Here is a 19,076-nt window from a genome sequence, read left to right on the forward strand (position 1 = left end):
AAAGAAAGATCAGTTACATGTTTTCTTTGGTGATGACACGAGTTGAATAGTATACCCTGGATGAAATTTGTCATCTATTCAACACAGAGTTCTTACAAAAGCCTTCAAGCAAATATAATCTATTAGGAGTAAAAATTGGGGAATTTTGACAGCTGCCAAGCTTGTGTGGCTTTTATACATGACGTGAGCAAGCACGTCAGTCTGTTCGTCTGACCTACCTGTGCCCCCTTCCTGAGAACCTGTTCTCATTGCTTCTAGCAAATGGGCAGCAAGCCATTTGACCTCACTCTCCTGACAGCAGCTGATTGAAACAGGGATGAAAAAGACATCTAGAGAAAGAGAGACAAAGACAGAGAGAAAAAGAAGACTAAGGTCAGCGGGTATCCAGGCAGAAGGCAGTGACCTTTCGGCTCCAGTGAGGGAGAGAGAGGAGGAAAGGAAAAAAGAGAGCACATATCCTCATTCCACAGAACTTTCAGATTTCTTCTGACTCTGTGGGTGGCCCAGATTCACTCTGTATCTTGATTCTAGGTGATTATCTGTGTAACAAGGGAGGCTCATTTCCATAGCAGTGTTAGCCAATGAAAATAGAATGTAAGCAGAGGTGCCTGGGCGGCTCGGTTGATTAAGCATCAGATTCTTAATTACGGCTCAGGTCACACACTCACAGTTTGTGAGTTTGAGCCCCACGTCGGGCTCTGCACTGACAGTGTGGAGCCTGCTTGGGATTCTCTCTCCCTCTCTCTCTCTCTCTGTCCCTCCCTTGGTCATTCATTCTCTCTCAAAATAAATAAATAAGCCTAAAAAAATAATAAAGGAAGAGGTCTCTTTTTAAAGAGATACAGAACGTAAGCCATCCACGTAATTTAAAATTTTCTAGTGACTATGGTTAAAAAAGTAAAAAGAAACTGGTGAGATTAATTTTTTTTTTTAATTTTAACGTTTATTTATTTTTGAGACAGAGAGAGACAGAGCATGAACGGGGGAGGGGCAGAGAGAGAGGGAGACACAGAATCGGAAACAGGCTCCAGGCTCCGAGCCATCAGCCCAGAGCCCGACGCGGGGCTCAAACTCATGGACTGTGAGATCATGACCTGAGCCGAAGTCGGATGCTTAACCGACTGAGCCACCCAGGCGCCCCAATTTTAACAATGCCTTTTATCTAATCCAATATATCCACGGTGGTCCCATTTCAATATATAATCAATATAAAAGTTATCAATGACATATTTACATCCTTCTTTTCATACTAAGGCATCTCAAATTCTGGTGTGCGCTTTATACTTACAGCATAGCTCGACTTGAATGAACCACATTCCAAGTGCCCCAAGAGCTTCAAGGGGTGGATGGCCACCATATTGGACACTGCAGGGACAGAACAACTATTGGCAAGCAGCTCTGCTCTCGGAGACTTCATTTCCCAGCCACTCGCATCGAGAAAGGGCCACGTGACTAAGTATTGCCAAAGGCTTGGAAGTGGAAGTCATATCTGTCACTTTTAAACCAAGGTGGTTCAGAAGCAAATGTGACTCCTCCACTCTCTCTGTCCCCTTTCACCACCTGGATGCAAATGCACGTGGAGCCCATCAAAGATGGCAAAAGAGAGAAGAAGCATTGGTCTTTGAATCATTACTTTGAAGAGAGCCTGCCATCAATTGGAAATATTTGTTTTGGATGTTGCAAAAACAAAACATAAACTCGGAGGTGTTTGTTTGTTTGTTTGTTTGTTTGAACAGTTTTACATTTGGGGATTTACTGGTTTCACCATTCGTGTACCCTGTCTGCTACACCCACGTTTTCCTGTATTTGTGTGAAACAGTTTTTCTATTTCTTGCCACAAGTGATACCCTAACACATGTAAGTGTGTTTCTGGATAGGCGAGGAGATGAATAATACCTCTGCGTGCATTTTTCCCGGCACATTTTTAGTCTGCAGACTTTCTCGGGAAAAATAAAGCCCTGAAAACAAACGCAAGGAGGACATGGGTAAGTTAGAAAGCCCTCAGAAGAAAACATAGGACAAAAGCTTCAAAATGCTGGATTTGGCAGTGTTTTTTTTGGATGTGACACCAGAGGCACAGGCAACAAAAGAAAAAATGGACAAATCTGACTTCATAAAAATAAAAACTTCCGTGTGTCAAAGGACAGTACTGACAGAGTAAGACGGTAATCCACAGAATGGGAAAAAATATTTGCAAATGATACCTCTGATAAAAGATTAATATTAAGAATATATGGAGGGGGCGCCTGGATGGCTCAGTCAGTTGAGTGTCCGACTTCACCTCAGGTCATGATCTCTCAGTCCGTGAGTTCGAGCCCTGTGTCAGGCTCTCTGCTGACAGCTCGGAGCCTGGAGCTTGCTTCGGATTCTGTGTGTCCCTCTCTCTCTGCCCCTCCCCTGCTCATGCTCTGTCTCTCTTTGTCTCAAAAATACATAAAAACATTAAAAAAAAATTTTTTTTAAAGAATATATGGAGAGCACCTAAACTTCAACAACAAAAAACCAAACAACCCAATTAAAAAATGGGCTTGAATAGACATTCCTCCAAAGAAGATATTCAAATGACCAATAAACACATGAAAAGATGCTCAACATCACTAATCATTAGGTAAAGGCAGATCAAAACTACAGTGAAATACCACCTCACACCAGAATGGCTACTATAAGAAAATGAAAATAGAACATAACAAGGGTTGGTGACGATGTGGGGAAATTGGAATTTTCGTGCACTGTTGGTGGAATGTAAAACAGTATAGCCTCGCGGAAAACAATATTCCCATTCCTTACAAAATTAAAAATAAAATTACCATATGATTCAGCAATTTCACTTCTGGGTGTATATGTCCCCAAATTGAAAGCACTGCCTCGAAGCGATGTTTGTATGACCACGTTCATAGCAGCGTTATTCACAATAGCAAAAATGTGGAAACCCAAGTGTCCATTGACAGCGGGATAAACCAAATGTGGTATGTTATTCAGCCTTAAAAAATAATGAAATTCTGACACGGATGAACCTTCAGGATATTATGCTGAGTGTAATAAGCTAGTCTTGAAAAGACAAATACTGTATGATTCCACATATATAAATACCTAAGGTAGTCAAATTCATAGACACGGAAAGTTAAATGGTGATTGCCAAGGCTAGGGAAGAGGAGGAAATGGGGAGTTTTGGTTTAATCAGTATTTCCAGATTTTCAATTTTGCAAGATGAAAAGAGTTCTGGAGATGGATGATGGTAATGTTTGCACAACAATGTGAATGTATGGGGCGCCTGGGTGGCTCAGTCAGTTGAGTGTCCAACTCTTAATTTCGTCTCAGATCATGATCTCACAGTTCGTGGGATGGAGCCCACTTGGGACTCTCTCTGCCTCCCTCTCTCTCTCTCTCTCTCTCTGTTTCTCCCCCACTTACATGCTCTCACTCTTTCAAAATAAATAAGCATTTAAAACAAAAACAAAACCGAAAACAATGTGAATGTACTTAATATCACTGAACTGTACATTTAAAAATGGTTAAGCTGATCAATTTTACATTTTGTATATTTTACCCCTAAAACAAAGTTTTATTGTAAAAAAATCAAGAGAAAAATGTGATCAAAGCCCTTAGAATTCCAAAAGTTTTGATGAAGAAACATGTAATACACTACTGCTGAGAGGTTTTCCAACCCCAAGGTATAGACAGCATAAAGAAGGAATGGTTACATTATGCCATAATTATTTGGGTTTTCTTTTTTTCATCACACAAACATGACCAGGACAAAACTGTACACAAAACTAAAAGGCAACTGGGGCCCTGGGGTGGCTCAGTCGAGCTTCTGACTCTTGATTTCAGCTCAGGTCATGACCCCAGGTTGTGCACTGAGCATGGAACCTGCTCAAGATTCTCTTTCTCTCTTCCTGTGCCCCTCCCCGGCTCTCTCTGTCTCTCTCTAAAAAACAAAACAAAACACCCATGCACACACAAAATAAAAAATAAATAAAATTAAAGACAGCCAGTGGGATAGGAGAAGATATTTGCAAATGACATATCCAGTAAAGGACTGGTATCCAAAATCTATAAAGGACTTTCAAACTTAGCGCTCAAAAGATAAATCCTGTTAAGAAATGAGCAGAAGGCATGAACAGACATTTCTCCAAAGAAGACACACAAATGGCTCATGATATGACAAAATGCTCAACATCACCCATCATCGGGGAAATACAAATCAAAACCACAATGAGATACCACCTCCTACCTGCCACAATGGCTAAAATTAACTCAGGAAACAACAGATGTTGGTGAGAATGTGGAGAAAGGGGAACCCTCTTACACTGTTGGTGGGAATGCAAACTGGTGCAGCTGTTCTGGAAAACAGTGTGGAGGTTCCTCAAAAAGTTAAAAATAGAACTAACTTACGACCCAGCAATTGCACTATGAGGTATTTACCCAAAGGATACAAAAATAGTGATTCAAAAGGGCACATGCACCCCAATGTTCATAGCAGCACTATCCGCAATAACTAAAATATGGAAAAATCCCACATGTCCATTGGCGAATGAATGGACAAAAAAGAAGTGGAATATATATATATATATATATATATATATATATATATATATATATATATATATACAGTGGAATATTACTCAGTCATCAAAAAGAATGAACTCTTGTCATTTGCAATAACATGGATGGAACTAGAGTGATTATGCTAAGCAAAATAAGTCCAGAGAAAGACAAATACCGTATGATTTCACTCATGTGGAATATAGGAAACAAAACAGATGAACATAGGGGAAGGGAAGGAAAAATAAAATAAGATAAAAACAGAGAGGGAGGCGAACCAGAAGAGACTAATAACTATAGGGAATAAACTGAGGGTTGCTGGAGGGGAGGTGGGTAGGTAATGGGGTAAATGAGTGACGGGCATTAAGGAGGCCGCTTGTTGGGATGAGCACTGGGTGTTATATGCAAGTGGTGAATACTACACTATATGTTAAGTAACTTGAGTTTAAATAAAATCTCGAAGAAAAAAAAAAGAGAACGTTCAGAAAATGACCGGTCAGAGCAAGGTAGGGTCAATTTGGTAGGATTGCATAGGCCAGATTCTCAAAGCAAGGACAAGGATAGAATTTGGTCACGGAAACAAGCTCAAGTCTGACCACTTTAATACCATCAGAGCAGTGCTAGGCCATTGAACTAGAGCAGTTTCTGTGGATAACAAAACACAAAAAGCTACACTAGGGCTTTGGTGGGGGTTAAGCCTCCAGGAGGAGGCGCAGTGACTAGAAGGCAGTGAGAATAGACCAGCAGGCAGGTCATGACAAGGTAGCATTGTGAGACAAGAATCGTTCCAGTTGGGAGAATTTAGAAAACTATCGTGGAAGATTTGTCCTCTGAGTGAGGGTGTGTTTTTTTTGTTTGTTTTTTTGTTTGTTTGTTTTTTAAAGGCAAAACTCAATGGTTGCAAGGGACGGAAATCCACTCAAATTAATTCCAATTGAAAGGGAGGTTTATTTTTAGGATACAGAGCTCTCACATCAATGAGACACAGCTGGGAATGAAGCTTCACCCGGGGAGCTGCCAAGGACCATAGCTGCTTTTTCTCTCAGTAGTGGCATAATTCTGCACATAGTTTTCCGGGCACACTCTCTTCTGTTTGGCAAACAAACTTTCTTTGCTTACTCTTGGTCTCTGACTCTCCACAACTTTGTCTTGCACGTGGCTTTGGGTTGAATAAACCCAAGAATAAACCTTAGCTGGGCTTTTACATAACGGTCTGTGTTGAAGTGACTGTTAATTCCAAATTCCCAGGGAAAGAATCCCATTGGTCCAGTTTGGCTCAGCTATTTATTCTACGCAATTTGTTCAATTGAGAAACCACATGATAAAATCGCTGTCACCTACACCTACCTCTTCCTTCAGCCGTCCAAGTGTTGAAGAACGGACGCCGGCCGTTTCCAGAAAAGGGAGTTTGCGAAGACATGTTTCTGAACCATGTCTACCGTGATCTTCAAGTGTGAATAGAATACGGAAGAAATCAACTACTGGAAGAGGAGATGGAATGAATGAAAGTATGGAATAAAGGTATTTTATATATGCGTCCAGTACATTTTCTGGATTAATTAAACTCTGAGGTTCAGGGATCATTATATAGTCTGGATTTACTGTAGCCAAAGGTTCATGCAGGGAACGACTAGGTAATAAGGTTGGACATATCAGATGGTATCAGATGGTCAAGGGCATTAGGCGTTTGGCTGAACCGTTTAGATTTTTTCAGGGTGTCCATTACCTCTGAGGACACATCATGGAAAGAAACAGCCATGTTTTTCTAGCAAATATTTTCTGGCTCTTGGGTAAATCCTTGGCTCCAGAGCCAAGTTGTGGGGTAATTTGATTTTCCAGTGTGTTGAGAGTTGAGAAGAAAATCAAACCATGAAATTAAACTCTCTAGACACAAGGCAATGGAATGGGAGTTTGCTTAGGAAGCTAGTGAAAAAGAGAGACTATCTGATCCTTCAACTCTTTTAAAATAAAATTAGTAGATTGCCAGAGACAACTGGATCACATCAAGCCAAGAAACCAAGAGCCATTCTACCACAACTACAAACAACAACTAACATTTATCAAGCTTCTTCTACGGGCCGACGTTGTGTTAAGCATTTGTGTGAAGGCAGGAGCGTGAGTCAATGAAGGATGCGTTCACTGTCTAGTAAACGTGTCTTAACCTTCTCTTCCAGGGCCTAGGATCACCAAATCTGAGAGTTGTAGGGGCTTTGAAATCCATGCCAGCCGTAGTCTCCTCTGATACCCACCTGTTACTCTATCTGTTGCCAGCGTCTACCTGGAGGTATCCAGCTGGAACCTACCTGAATCCAGCATGTACTTGAGCTCAGATTATACAGCTCTGCGAGTATGAGGACTGGACAGGCAGTTCCACGCACAGAAGGATGTTTGCTTGGTTCCTGTTGTTTTCAGGCTTAGAGTTCCACATTAGAATATCAAAAGTGTTTTGTACACTACATGTCTCCACGGAGAATAAAAATCTATTCTAGGATTTAATAAGCCTATTTCTTGCTTCAAATTTAGTGCTAATGGTAAACTGAAAAAAAATGTCTAGCGACCGGTAATTGGTGATAATGGTAATTCCTGGCCTTTATATAGTCTCTCACCCAAACAGATGGTAAAGAGCTTAAAAAAAAAATGAATGCTCTGAGGCATAATTTCTCCCCCTTCTTAAATAAAAGTTCCTCTAGGGTCAATGATGTTTGTATTTAATACACTGCATTATGTTACCCACACTAAATGACAATTTCTGGGCAATTCAGTTCGTCTGTTAATTTGCTTAGCAATTAGCTTGGAATAGCTTTCTACCCTGAGTACATCACAAATGTATGAACGCATGTATGCCTTATTTGTTTTTCTTATTCATTTATTTAACTCTTATAAGGCGCTGTAGTTACCATCAGGGATGACTTCTAGGTCACAGTAGGCTCTGGTTACTTAACAGCCTCTCTCAGTGGCCCACAAAGTCCCTGCCTCCATGAAGGAAGCTAACCTCTTTGCCATGTATAGGGAAAGAGCCAGGTTTGAGATCTGTAGGTATTCCTGGATCCCTGGAACCCTATATTAGGGGTGCATTTTCTGGGTGTCTTCTTTTTCTAAAATAATTTTTAAAGTTTATTGGTTTATTGACTTATTCAGAGAGCATGTGTGTGTAAGTTGGGGAGGGGCAGAGACAGAGGGAGACAGAATCGAAAGCAGGCTCTGCACTGTCAGCACAGAGCCTGATGTGGGGCTCGAACTCATGAAACCCTGAGCTTAAGTCAGGTGCTTGGCTGACTGAGCCACCCAGGTGCCCCCTGGGTGTCTTGTTTTTTTTTCCTTTATGCAGTTAAAAAAAAAATTAATGTTTATTTATTTATTTATTTATTTGAGAGAGAGAGAAAGAGAGAGACAGAGCATGAGCAGGGGAGGGGTCAGAGAGAGGGGGAGACACAGAATCCGAAGCAGGCTCCAGGCTCTGAGCTGTCAGCACAGAGCCCCATGCAGGGCTCATATTCATGAACCATGAGATCATGACCTGAGCGGAAGCCAGACGCTTAACTGACAGAGCCACCCCTGCACTCCTGTGCAGCGTTTTACAGACATAATATTAAAGAGGCATCAACGTTCATTCAGGATGTACCATATGTTAAACTCTGAAAGGGAAACTTGAGACTCTTCCTTACCTTCTTCTCCCTTCCTTTCCTCGGCCTCCTCTCTTGGGCAGGGTGCTCAGGTCTTGTGTTACTTGCCGTCTGGTTCCCATGGGATGCGTCACACAGTGTGATCTAGGGAAAAGTCAAGGAGAATGCTTTCTAGGCTTAATAAAACTGGGCTGTATTAATTTGCAAGAAATAAAGTGGAAGTCACGGGAAGAATGTGAATTTTTATTCTAGTCCCCCAATCCAACCTTCGAACACAGAGTCTTTGTGTTGGTGGATGTGTTTGGTTTTGCTTTTCTGCAGAGGAGAGGTAGGTGGGGGGTTACAGCCAGGAAGAAAGAGTCCCACTTTCCCTTTCTTCTCTTTGTCCCCGACCCCCAGTTCCTTCCCTTTCCTGGGGCAGACTTTCACAGCCTGAGTTGAAACGCAGCTCTTTCCTCTTTAAGGCAGAAGATACTAGGTGGCTAAGGTAGAAAGCAGAAGAGGTACTGTAGTTGAGGGCCCAGGACTGGCCATCTGGATCGGAATCCCATAGCCTGTGACATCAGAACGTCCTTCTCTGCCCGGAGCTTTAGCTTCTTGGTACGTAAAATGGGATTAAGGGTTTCCTTGAGCCTTATATAAAATACCAAAGCGCAGAGTGCCTGGCACATAGTATAAACTCTACCCATATTATTTACCTCTTATTGTGATTATTAGCCTTGGCACTCAATGCCTGGGTTTGTGATTTCCCTCGTAATTTCCCTAGGGAAGGGGGAAAAGTACTGGGAAAAGACAAGGGAGAGGGGAGTAGAGGGGGCAGGATTAGAGGGAGCAATCATAGGTGGGAAACAAGGGAGACGCAGGCATGGCGCCTTCTGAAAGCTTGAGATGCTTCCTCGTGGGCTATAATCCCGCTGCCCTGGAAATGAGGCATGAAATCTTAGCCACAGGGAAGCTTAAGGGAAGTGAGCATCTAGACGAGGGGTGCAACGTTCGATCCCTCACCCCCTATTCAGAGCAGCTTTGGAATAAACACCAGTGACTTGGCAGTCAAGACCTGCTTTAGAAGCTACAAATTCAAAAGCCTTCAGGGGCCACAGATGTACAGCAAATGTCGGAGGCAGCCAAGTGTAAGACAGCTGGGGATTGTGATGAGTGTGTGTTTCACTTAAAGACCCTTCAGATTCAAATATTAAAAAAAAAAAAAAAAAAAAAAATTGCCCTCTGTAACAAATGGTTCTGCCTGTCTTGGTTGTTTGTGAGATTCTTAACTAAGTAGCCCCGAGCAAAGTGGCTTTGGCCAAAGGTTCGTGAGGTGGGGGCTGTAAGAGGGAGAAGCATGGCCCCTCTTTCCCTCCCTGGCCCCTCCCTGGCCCCCACAGAGTTCTCATCAGGGGCTTCTGGGTCCAGAAAAATCATCCCTCAGACAGTGAATACTTCAGAGGGACAAAGAGCAAAAAAAACAAAACAAAACAAAACAAAACAAAACAAAACAAAACCCTACCCCGTGGGTTACCTAACAATGTACTTTTACTGGGAAGAATACAATTAGTATCGTTTTCGATCTGCAGAGAAGGTACTGAACACAAACAGCCAGGAAAAGCTGAACATTTGGGAGACTCCGATGGAAGGCGGTGGTAACCCTGATTTGGAGTCTGGGATTCTGAAACTACCAAAGCCTCCAAGCCTCGCAGTCCCCCTTTGTAGGATAGGATCCTACTATTACCTCGCGGAGACAGACGCGTCCAATGAAGCCACGTGTAGGAAAGCATCGCTGTGTTAAAATTTCCACCGCCCCTTTATTTGCATATGTTCTCACCATCTACATATATTTCCAGTGGACCCTATCATCACATCATTCCTTTTCCTGAAAGTTGAAGTTCAGTTCTTAATCTCCCCTCCCCCCCCCAAAAACTGCATGTTTCCTAGATACTTTCATTTGTCTTTGGCTTCCGTCATGAGTGAGAAGATAAATTACTTTTGAAAATATCCTTGTGTTCCACCCCTCAATGTCAGGAGTGTCACTAAATGTTGAGATCTTATTAAAAACTGTGCTTTGTCAATTGCAATGGGATTGAGCAAATTCTCCGTCCTGGCACGTCTGTTCCAGCTGCTACTTGGCTAGTATTTTGATCGATAACCCGCCTGCAAAAATGCATGTGTTTATTGTCTGTTGTGGTTGGAGTTCTGTGCCAAGACTGGAAGGATGTGTGTTAAAAATCAGTATCTCCTCAGGGTCGAGCAAATCCGTTTATTTATAAGCAAACCTTTATACACAATTCATAGATGTCCATATTCACTGGATGAGCAGAAGCAGAGTAAAAACACTAGCTGCTATTTTATAGGACAAATTTGAGGTTCGTTCAAGAATATATGTGAAACAAATAAGAAAAAAAAGAAGCTAGCATCAACATTTCTAGTAAAAGTGCTAGGAGCATGTGTCTAAACCGCCTTCCAAGCTATGCTACACTTTTCTGCCAGGAGGAGCCATTTCTACGAATTGGGAAATTGCATGATCTGGGCTTCTCAGCTTCTCTGGGGCCATGTTTCTTTGAATCTGGTATGTATCAGTCAGTGTTCTCCAAAGAAATGGCATATATATATATATATATATATATATCCTTAAAAATGTGTGTATATATATGTATATACACATACATATACATATAGATGCCCCAAAGAAGACTTACTTTAAATAATAAATAAACAATAAAAGAGATTTATTACAAGGAATTGGTTCATGTGGTTATGGAGGCTGGCAAGTCCCAAGATCTGTGGTCAGCAGGCTGGAGACCCAGGAGGACTGATGATATGGTTCCAGTCTGAAGCCTAGCAGGCTCAAGACCCAGGATGAACCGATGTTCAAATTAGAGGGGCCCCTGGGTGGCTCAGTTGGTTAAGTGTTCGACTCTTGATCTTGGCTCAGGTCATGATATCACGATTTGTGAGATCAAGACCCGAGTCTGGATCTGTGCTGATAGCCCAGAGCCTGCTTGGGATTCTTTCTCTCTCTCTGTCTCTCTGCCCCTCCACCTGTCCCTTGTGCATGCGCTCTCTCTCTCTCAAAATAAATAAATAAACTTAAAAAAAAAAAACTTTGACTAGAACAATGGCCCAGTGTTGAAGGCATAGTTGAAGGCCTGGATCGAACAAAAGGGCTGTCCCACCCCAGAAGTTTGTCCTTACAGATGTTTTTAATGTACAGATGTGCCTATATGTATACTCTTTTGTGCTTTACACAAATGGGATCCTACAAACCATATTGCTTTCTACTTTATATTTTTCACCGAATGATAGATCTTGGAGATTTACCTATGTCTTTTTCATCAAAGCACAATATTCTTTCATTCAGTTACACCTGGATTTAACTTAACCACTGAGAATTGATGGATACATTGGTTGTGCCCAGTAACTTGCCATTCCCAGTCATGTTGCAATGAACACAGTTGTAAATAAGTTTACGTACCTGTGTGAGTATGTAATTAGGATAAACTCCTGAATAAATTCCTGAATAAAGTCTCAATATCAGTTTGTTTTATTGAGTTGTTACTTATCTACCAAAAGTGTCTGGTTGTTTGAATTATTTTTTTCCATCTGATGCTAAATAAATAGGAATTTATTATATAGGCAAAATAAGTCCCAATATCTCAAAAGACCAGTTTCTGGCAAGTGACGAGGGAAGACAGAGCTCTGAGTCTATACGTGTCGGATGGCCTTCTTTAAACATTCATGATTATGTTACACACTTGATAGACTGGACCTTGCTTTTGTGCTTTCCATGAAAATAGATTTTGCTACTGCAAAAGTTGTGTGAACAAAACTATTCTACCCACTTAAGAATACACTTAAGATCCTTTTCTGTGTTCTAACTACAAATTATTCCTAAAATGTCAGTTTAAAATGAGGGGAAAAAAAAGCATTTCCCTAAAAGCATTCTATAATTTAGGCAGAGACCCCAATGACCATCGAAAAGCTCGAAAAGGAAAACATCTGGTAAAACAATATAAATGGCTTAAGAAGTTTCTTTCCTTGAAAGAGCTTGCTTTGTACGTCTCTTGTTTAGTCTTGAGCAAATTGCCCTTGTTGTATTTGTAGTTTTTATCAATCTCTCTAAAATCATTGAGAAGGTGGCCTTATTTTCGAGGGCATCTCCTGGAATAATTGAGCTGAAATAATGACAGTGTTTTTATTTACAAATACCTTCTTTTCTCTTATTATAAAGATACTCCACTTTTTTTTTACAACCTTATTGCAGAAAAGGGAGCAAATATACATAAGCTCAGAGAAGCTAAGACCACCCACCATCTATAGCTCAGACAGCTGCTATCAACATCCTTCCACATCCTCTTCTTTTATTATTATTATTTACAATTTTTTAATATTTATGTATTTTTGAGAGACAGAGAGACAGAGATAGAGAGAGACAGAGCATGAGGGGGAGGGGACAGAGAGAGAGGGAAACACAGAATCTGAAGCAGGCTCCAGGTGCCGAGCTGTCAGCACAGAGCCCAACGTGGGGCTGGAACTCACGAACCGTGAGATTATGACCTGAGCCAAAGTTGGATGCTTAATCCACTGAGCCACCCAGGCGCCCTGACTAATTTTTTTTCAAACCAGATATTTAGAATTCGTAGGAAGTAAGAAAAAATTCTTCAAAAACATGTGAAATGGTAAGAATTTGTTGAACTTTAGTTGGAGGGAGACAAGAGCCCTGGTTAGATTGTGTTGTGTCTTTACATTTTTTCCTTACACACACACACACACACACACACACGTTTTTACTCGGGTGAAACTATAAGCTCAAAATAAGCACGAAGTGCAACCTGGAGTAAAAGGGATGTCACAACACATTTACCCCCAGAGGGCACTTTTTAGTAAGAGAAGATTCTACCTCTTTTCTTCATGATGTTCAGCTTATAGAGGAAGAAGGAGTTCTTGGTATATGTGGTTATGCTTATGAAGGCCAACCCTTTTTCTCCACATCTGCATTTTAAATTATTTATTTATTTTAAAAATATTTTTTAAGCTTATTTATTTCTAGTAATCTCTGCACCCAGTGTGGGGCTCGAACCTGCGATCCTGAGATCAAGGGTCCCACATTCTTCCGACTGAGCCAGCCAGGTGACCTTCCACACCTGCTTCCTTTTCATTATCAATTGCTTTCTGAATTATTGTCCAGAAGCCTGCTAGCGCAGCTGGAGGAATTTTAGAGAAAGATTTTGAGTACAGCAGTACTGTAGTATAGGGAAAAACCCCTAATCCGGAAATAAAGAGACTCGCAAATAATGACAATAATAATGAAATATTTGTATATTGTATTTTTAGTGTACAATTTATAAAATGTATAATTGAATTGAATGATTCAATTGAATGATTCAATTCTATTCAATTGAATAATTCAATTCAATTCAACTGAATAATTGAATTGAAATATAATTCATGTACTGTAAATTGACCCCTTTACAGTTTACAAGTCAGTGGCTTCTAGTATATTCATAGAGTCAATCAGCCATCACCATGATCTTAATTTTAGAACATTGTCATCAGCCCTGTCCCCTTTAGCAGTGATTCCCTAGTCCTCCCTTCCCCCTTCTCGCCCCACCTTGCAACCACTAATCCACTTTCTTTGTGGATTCACCTACTCTGGGCATTTCATATATGTGGAGTCATATCATGTGGCTTTTTGTGTCTGGCTTCTGCCACTTACTATGAAGTTCTGAAGGTTCATCCATGTTGTCACATGTATCAGCATTTCATTCCTTTTTTATGGCCGAATAATATTCCATCATACGGCTGTGCTATTTTTTTGTTTCTCCATTCATCAGCTGATGGGGCTCTCAGCTAGTTATTTTTGCTTTTTGCCTATTATGAATAACGCTGCTGTGAACGTTCACATGCAAGTTTTTGTCTGTGTATGACATTTTCGAATTTATGCTGTGTTTTCGGATCTGATTCGAACACTTTGTGAGATAAGGCAAGTTTTGCCGTTTCCATTTCATAGGTAGCGGAACAGAGGATCTCGGTTATAATTGCCTCGTACATGCTGGAGTCAGCATTCAAATCCAGTTCTATTTTTAAGAATCGCTGAAAGGATGTAAAAAGAAGCACACTATTCCTGAAGAAAGATGAAATTTGTTGTCTATTTTTAGTCTGGTGAAGATGAGAACGTGTTTACCCGTGCCTGTCAGAAAAGCAATGTCGAGACTAATTTACAGATTCCAGAAGAAAATGTTTCCCTGACAAGTGGTCAACGTTGCTTACAAGAGAATTAGAACAAAATTATACCCAGGCTGTTGTATAGGTGCAGGCGGTTTTGTTCTTTGTTATTTGATGATTTTTACTTTCAAGGAAAATCCAAAGACAGATTGTAGCTGTTCACAGTTCTAATGGTTTGCAGAAAGGAACAGCTCCAGGTTCTTTTTTTCTGCTAATTGTCACACGTCTCCTCTTGGAGACATGTTTATGACTAGATTTAAATCTTAACACAGTCTATTAATATTTCAGATTTGGCATCAGACACATTAAATAGTATTATTCATGCGAACCTTGCCAAAAGCGTTCTATAAGTCGAAACTTGACTAAATTAATGTAGTCCTTTTTGATCATTTGAGTCATTGTATATAGAAGTTTTGCTAGGGACTTTGGAAACAGTTTACTTCAAATTTTTCACCCAATTCATATGTTCCGGTCTATGAGTTGGGTCCCCCTTCCCCATCTGCCCTCTTATGGCCAAAAGCCGCATCACTAAGAAGAAAGAACAGGAGCTTAACAGCAAACAGGAGTCTCGTTCAGTTTTTTTTTTTTTTTTTGCTTGGGTTGTCTTTCCCCCCAATGGTATTCCTGATGAACTCTGACTTGCCCTTGCCTTTCTCCGGCTTGCTGGGGTTAATCACTCTTACCTGTGTCAATACTCATGTTCCCTTTATCACATTCCAGTGGCACGATTGGTTTAAATGACTGCGTTCTGTATCAGGCAATGGGCGTCTTGAGAGTTGTGTATTTTGTTCTCTTCAACATCCAGCGGAATTCCTAGCATGGCCACGCAATAAAGATTTGTTGAATTGGATTGACTTTTCCGTAGGATCTCAAGGACTCCGAGTTCTGCCTTGACTGCGGTTTGTAAAATTGCTATCTGCCATTACAGTCAATGAGCACTGAGCCCTCAGAGCTGGAAAAACTGAACTGGATGTATCCGATTTGTAAAGCATCTTGCACATATCCCCAGCACTTAGGCAGTTAATGAGTGTATACAGAATTGAAACCAAGCCAGATAAAAGTAGAATCAAAATTAATACTTAGAACGACTACCCACCCATATGCATGTAATTGGTGGGGCAGCAATGCATGGGGTATGTGAAAGGTTTAGATATATTGGGACTAGTTCATGGTCTTTGAGTGGGACTGGGTCATGTTATTAGCCAGTTTCATAAGGATCAATCAGTCTTCTTTCGACACGAAACTATTGAGCAATTAATTTGAGGGTGGAGTCAAAAAGACTTCCTGACTGATTGGATGTGGGTGTCACAGATGAAAGGGTCAAGGATGCTTCCAGTGTTTCTGACCAGGGCCACTGGAAGGATGGAGTTGCCGTCAACTGAGATGGGGGGTTTGTGGTGAAGCAGGTTCGTGCCAGATGATCCGCAGAGTCGGTCCTATGCCCTACGCAGGCGCTTGGGACACCTCAGTGAACAAAAGAAGTAAAGATTCCAGCCCCCACCTTTACATTTGCACGGAAGGTTTGGGACAAAAATGTGATCCATAAAAAAATGATATAGATGTTAGAAAGGGTAAGAAGTAGGAAAGGGTATAAGAGCAGGGAGCAGGGGTCAAGAGTGCTGGTGTGGGGTTGCGGGAGCATCTGGAAGTAGAACATTTTAAGCAGAGGAAACGATTCAAATGCACTAAGACACGTAGTGCCTACTTGTTCCTCCTGGGAACATTTGCGCATGAAGTCTGTATAACAGAGTCACTCAGGGAGAGGAGATCTGATGGGCCAAAGGGCAGGTCCCGTAGGGTCTAGCAGATCATTGTAAGGACTTTGGTTTGTGCTACTCCGGTCCAAACAGGGCGTCTTTAGTAGGTTTCCTGCAGAGTGATGGCATGATCTGACTGGAAAGACTGCTCTGGAAGCTAGGTTGAAAAGAGACTCCAGGAAGGTAGAATAGACCCAGGTGGAAGCAGAGAGACTTTTAAAGATGCTATGGCAGAAATCTAGATGAGAAGAGGTTGGATTCTGGATATATTTTGAAAGAAGAGCCAACAGTGACAGAAAAGGGAATCAGGACGGCTGCAAGGTCTTTGACCCCAAGGACTGGAAAGGTAGAGTTGCCGTCAATGAAATAGGGGACTCTGGAGGAGAGTTCTGCAGAGGAGGGTCACGAGTTGTTTAGCACCCCAACCTGGGACACCTGTTAGACATCCAGGTGATGCCCGCACTACGGGAGATGGGAGGTCCATTGGGTGAGAAGCCGCAGGGGACACAGCACTCCCTGGGTTACAGTTCTGGTGAGAAAAAGATGGAACCATCTGGAGAGGCTTGTGGTGTAGGGATTATACAAAGGATGAACTGTGCGTCGCAGAGGGCAGTGCGGGAATGGTTCAGAGAGTTGAGGCGGAAGTGAAGATGGCGTCAAATAGGGGCTGAGCAGAGCCTTGGGGGTAGAGTGAGGAAGATTCCAGATGGCCTGAAAGTCTGGGCCTTTTCAGGGTGATTGACAGGCACAAGGATGTGGGACATAATGAGATACGTCTTGGGGGCTTCAAGACAGTGGTGTTGAGGCTTTAAATGTCAGGGGCTGGATGAAGGTGGGTATCTGGGGCTTTCTTTGGACCCTGTTGGAGGTGATCCAGGCAACATGCTTTCCGTTGACCCCGCTGATGTGTTTGGGAGCCTCTGGGGAAGATAGAAGTTGCCCTAGCAGGTGCCCTCTATTGAGTCCTGTTTATGTAGGTAGAAGACATGGGATATTTGAGACCCTATTATATTTAAAGCACTAGGCTAAGCTATGTGGGGCACAGAAAAGTCATGCGGGTGTTGTCCTTAAACTTTTTGTGATTATTATATTAAAATTGAAATCATAGTCTCATCACAGTCTAAATAATGGCGGCCTCTACCATTCTAATACATCTTAGAAGAATCCCTCAAAGAGGGCATTTTGTCCATGATATTCCTCAAGATGGCCGCTGTGTTTACGAGAACACTTTTATTATTTTATTTTTGTAATTTTTATTTATTTTTGAGAGAGAGAGACAGAGCACGAGCAGGGGAGGGGTAGAGAGAGAATGAGACACAGAATATGAAGCAGACTCCAGGATCCAAGCTGTCAGCACAGAGCCCGATGTGGGGCTCGAACCCACAAGCTGTGAAATCATGACCCAAGCTAAAGTCGGACGCTCAACTGACTGAGCCACCCAGGTGCCCCATGAGAACATTATTTTTAAAGGCACTAATTGGCAGTCAGAAAATTCACGTTCAAGTTCCACTTTTTGGTTTACTAATAAATTGTGAATTTTCACGCTCTTTGTGCATTCGCTTTTGATGCCTTTTAATATCAGTATAATGAAATCTTGCTCACAGACAAATGAAAAATAAAATGTGATCATGCATGAAAGAAGTGTTATAAACACACAAAAAGGGTCGTAGAAATATAAGGTGGTATTCTCATGGTGAGAAATACTTAATGTTTTTCTGGATGTTTAATCTGTGAATACTGTGGGAGCCTCGAAAGCGCACGTTAAAACACTCAACAGATGCTGTGTCCCATCCACAGGAACTTGAGGAACCAGCAACGGTACTCTGAAAATGGCAATTCCTTCTTAGATTTAGTAATACAAAAAAGAAAAAGAAAAAAATAATAATATTCAAAATAGAATTGTCATCGTTTGCTTTATTTAGCAACGTAAGCTATAAAGAATGAGTGCGACTTTAATAGTTTTACATGCATTACAAGTTATTATGAAGTATTTTCTTTTCAAAGGAAAATTATAAACATCACAGGATTTCATTCTGGTTTTTTTCTCTTTTATTTTATTTTACATCTTTATTTGCTTTAAGTAGGTAATGTCTGCATGGTAAAATACTCAAGTACACAAAAGCACAGAAATAAAAGTAAATATTTTCATTTCTAACTCCTAGGACCTCCCCATATACACCCTCTGCATTATCTGCTCCCCCCTCCCCCCTGCCCCCTTCCCCCCAGAAAAGAAAACCTTCCGGCTATTACTATAACCAGTAGTTTTCTTTTAAGGGAGCAAATTTCTGTTTTATTTCATGAAAGCAGTCTAGAAAGCCAGTGTTATGGCAGGTGGGGATGTAGCTCAGTGGTAGAGCGCATGCTTAGCATGCATGAGGTCCTGGGTTCGATCCCCAGCATCTCCATTCTATTTATGTCCTGCTCAGGAAATATATTTCTTTGTGACAGCCACTCCACATAGTATAAGATTTTATTCTTAATGAATTTTAATCAAACACTTTAGAAATCAAAGGGAGCTGTTGTTGTTGTTGTTGTTGTTGTTGTTGTTGTTGTTGTTTTAATTTTGATGTTTTGTTGTTCCATTTCATATGCTGGCTCTACTTCCCTAATGGTTAATGATAGGATTTGGTCATTAAATAAGGGATCGCGTGCAGTCACTATTCCAAATGGAAGGTAGATGTGGTATTGAGGACCCAGGCATTCTACTCTGTTTTTTAGTACAGGAACTAATTTGGCAGCTCAGAATGAAGGGGAAGCAAGGTTACAGATGGCGGGTAGGATGGGACCTATTATCCCCAGTTAATCCCTGTATGAGCCAGCAATCAAACACAATGTGGTCAAAGTCAGTTCTGGAATATGCTCCCTATTGCCACTCCCTCCCGATTTTGAATCTACGATAGTTTACACACAGAACGACATCCCTCATATTTGTGAT

At 41.3% G+C, this 19,076-nt stretch overlaps 1 non-coding gene across 1 annotated transcript; it reads left to right on the forward strand.

Annotated features, from left to right (window-relative positions):
* The first annotated feature begins 18,474 nt into the window (after positions 1 to 18,474).
* Positions 18,475 to 18,546, forward strand: TRNAA-AGC (transfer RNA alanine (anticodon AGC)). The gene has a single exon. It is a non-coding gene; the product is annotated as a tRNA-Ala (tRNA).
* Positions 18,547 to 19,076: the final 530 nt, after the last annotated feature.

The sequence above is a fragment of the Puma concolor genome, chromosome C1 (assembly GCF_028749965.1).
Source record: "Puma concolor isolate L17-30 chromosome C1, mPumCon1.1.hap2, whole genome shotgun sequence".
Lineage (NCBI taxonomy): Eukaryota > Metazoa > Chordata > Mammalia > Carnivora > Felidae > Puma > Puma concolor.